The sequence below is a fragment of the Cebus imitator genome, unplaced genomic scaffold (assembly GCF_001604975.1).
Source record: "Cebus imitator isolate Cc_AM_T3 unplaced genomic scaffold, Cebus_imitator-1.0 Scaffold378, whole genome shotgun sequence".
Lineage (NCBI taxonomy): Eukaryota > Metazoa > Chordata > Mammalia > Primates > Cebidae > Cebus > Cebus imitator.
In genome coordinates this window covers 373,412-377,026 of record NW_016107693.1, presented here as the reverse complement: position 1 = coordinate 377,026, position 3,615 = coordinate 373,412, and positions in this window count along the sequence as shown.

Here is a 3,615-nt window from a genome sequence, read left to right as displayed (position 1 = left end):
TGATCTGCCCCATGCCTACTGCTTCTGGTTGTGCTATTTGGGTTGTTAGCCTTTTTAATTTTTTTTTTTGTTGTTTAAAAAAATACAGCTTGGCCGGACGCGGTGGCTCACGCTTGTAATCCCAGCACTTTGGGAAGCCGAGGTGGGCAGATCACGAGGTCAAGAGATCGAGACCATCCAGGCCAACATGGTGAAACCCTGTCTGTACTAAAAAATACAAGAAATTAGCTGGGTGTGGTGGCGCGCCTGTAGTTCCAGCTACTCAGGAGGCTGAGGCAAGAGAATTGCTTGAACCTGGGAGGCAGAGGTTTCAGTAAGCTGAAATTGCGCCACTGCACTCCAGTCTGGCACCTGGTGACAAGAGTGAGACTCTGTCTCAGAAAAAAAAAAATGAAAAAAAATATATTTTTATAGCTTATTTCTTTTTGGAGACAGAGTTTCGCTCTGTTGCGCAGGCTGGAGTTTCAGTGATCACAGCTGACTGAAACATTTAACTCCTGGGCTCAAGAGATTCTCCTGCCTCAGGCTCCCAACCAACTAGGACAAAAGTTGCACGTGACCACACCCGGCTAATTTTTTATTTTTGTAGAGGTGGTGTCTCACTATGTTGCCCAGGCTGGTTTCAAGCTTCTGGCTTCAAGTGATCCTCCTGCCTCAGCCTCCCAAAGTGCTGGGATCATAAGTGGGAGTCATGGTGCCCAGTCTAGGCTTTTACTTTCCTTATTTCTTGTGTTCTTATTCATCAAGTCTTTTGCCATTTTGGGGGGATACTTTTTGCTCACACCCTTATAAACTTACCAGCTAAACACAAGAAGGGACATTACATCAAAATAAGAAGCCTTAATTCTCCCAACTTTTGCTAACCATTTGAAACTGGAAATATCACCTTTCTCATCAAAAATGAAATGCAGTTTGGTAGGACTGTACATAGAACCAAGACCAGGAAAGTAAAGTCTATTTGGTTATACTTGATAGAATTGTTTTAATAAACAGTGCAAACTATTTCTGAGGACACTTCAGCCACAGATATAAGGGCAACTTTTCATTCTAGTGCAGATCTGGTGGAGTTTCAGGACTTATTGTTTTTCAAAGAGTAGATTCCTCTGTCAGTACCTCAGGGAAACTCTTTTCTAATAGAAGAAAAGCCAATTCTGGAAATTCTGGAATAGAAAGCTTTCCTTGCTCTGCAGGATGGGATGCAACCACGCTTTGTGTTTAAAAATGACAGTGTTGGTATCATTCTAGAAGAGGATGCTCTTAAACTGTTTCCACCTCAGTGACATTGGATGGATTCATGCTTATCTATGTATTCCTTCCTGACCCTCATGATCAGTGGAATTCCCTGGGGAGCCTGTGGCAAGATCTGGAGTCATGTTAGTTAAGACTCTTGGGCATCAAGTGACAGAAACCAACTGGACTCCACTTAGGCACAGAGGAGGAATTTGGTGTAAGTATACAAAAGTGTGTTGAGGAACCCAATGCAGGACTACAACCAGACCTCAGGAAGGGCAAGGTTGAGAACCAAAAAGCATCCGCATTCCCAAGACGCACTATTGGTTCATTTCCCCTCCACTTTTTTTTTGCACATCTACCTCCTTCTCTGACACTACAGTCCTGCTTTCTCTGCCTCTTTATCCACAAGGCTGAGTACGGCTGAACCACCACAATGAGTTTAGAGGCGATTGTTCTCTCATTCACAGAGAATGTGTGCCCGTCTCTGCATGCCTACTTCTGGGAGAAGAAATCTGATTGGCCCTGCCTGAATCAAGAGTTTGGCTCTTGTCCAATCACCTGAGGCCGGCGAGGTGAGTCACTCACATGGACAGTCCCTAGAAGCCCATTTATGTGGACGGGGTACATCTGAGAAAGGTGGAATGGTTTGAGAGCTGGAATGTTGAGTTTTGGTAAAGATACCCCAAGAAGTGTCTCCAGGGTGGCCACCAAATTCTTGAAACACAGGTGAAAGCACAACAAACAATTTATAAATCGTACATACAAATAGTGGTGTTTCTAGACTTGCTAGCCACCTCATACTACAAGGAATAGCGTTTACAGCCCTAAACAGAAGCATTCTACAGGGAATGAATTTGTGATGCTGTCATTAGCCTGGATGTCCATTTATCTGAGCTAATCGGTCATAAATGCCCATGTGGCTCATGTAAATAAGACTCATACATAATAAAGAGATAATTACCTCAGCTTTCTAGTTGCAACCAAATATCCTCTAGTTACAGAGAATACTTAGCAGGCTAATTAGTAGCATTCATTACCCTGCCCCTAGTTCCCCCAAGAATGATTCATGTGAAATCCTAAGTAACCCAAATCCTATTGCTCTGATTTGGAACAAAGGGAACAGAGCTAGAGGGATGGCCCCAGAAGGGAGCTCTACAGCTAGCTGCCATACAGCCAGAGGGGCATTAATTAACACCACCTGTTTCAAATAACGTTTAGGACAGGCCTGGCTTCAGCTGTCAACTCTTAGTGCCTGCATCCCTAATGCTCCTTCGATTCATCCTCCAAATACCAGATCCACAGGCTCAGGGGACAACCAGGTGGTATATTCAAAGGATGACAAAACCATTGAGATTCACATAAATTAATAACTTGCTTTTCTAGTCCATGTGGAAATCCACCATCACTCTATCGGCAATTTCCATCAGCTCTCTTTCAAGCTGTGTCCCAATTTATCCCAGATCTCAGAGCTCCTCATCACTGCCACTGCCAACTTGTAATCACCATTCATATCACAATCATATCTCTTCTTGATGACTGTAGCAGCTTTCTAACAGGTCTCCTGGCTTCAACTCTTGCCCCCTGCCCTTCATTCTCCACAGTGTGAACTTCTAAAAGTGTGAATCCTATCCTGTCACTGCCTCTAACATTGCACTTACAGAAATGCATCCAGATTCTTTACCATGGCCTAAAGGACCTAAGGGAGGGGCCCTGCCTGCTCCCCATCTTCCCCACGGGCTCCCTTTCATCATCCAGGTCTCATCTCTGATGGTTCTTCTTTAGAGAGGCCTTCCCTGACATTTTAACTAAAGCAAAACTATTCCCCATTTCCCCCACATATCCCACACTAATTTCTTCACAACATTATGATCTGAAACTATTACATTAACACACTTGTCTGCATTTTTAACATGTTCTTCCCCCAACCCTCCAAGGTGAGCTTCATTAGGACAGGGATCTTATGTGATTAGGCTTGTTCACTATTGTGTCCTTAGCACCTAGCCCATAGCAAGTGCTCAATAAATAGATATTAATTCTACTAATAAAAGAGTAGAGGAAAAACAATCTAGCCAAGATTTTTAATTATAGAAATCTGTTAATGCAAAGTTTATAATATCCTCTTCATGTTTTCTATGAAATGCTATGCAGAGGCCAAGAGTGGTGGTTCATGTCTATAATCCCAATACTTGGGGAGGCTGAGGTGGAGGACTGCTTAAGCGAAGGAGCTCAAGACCAGCCTGGGCAACATAGTAAGGCCTCATCTCTACAAAAAAATTTTATAAGTTAGTTGGGCATGGTGGGGCATGCCTTTAGACCCAGATACTCGGGATGCTGAGGTGGGAGGATCACTTAAGCTCAGGAGTTCAAGGCTGCAGTGAGCCA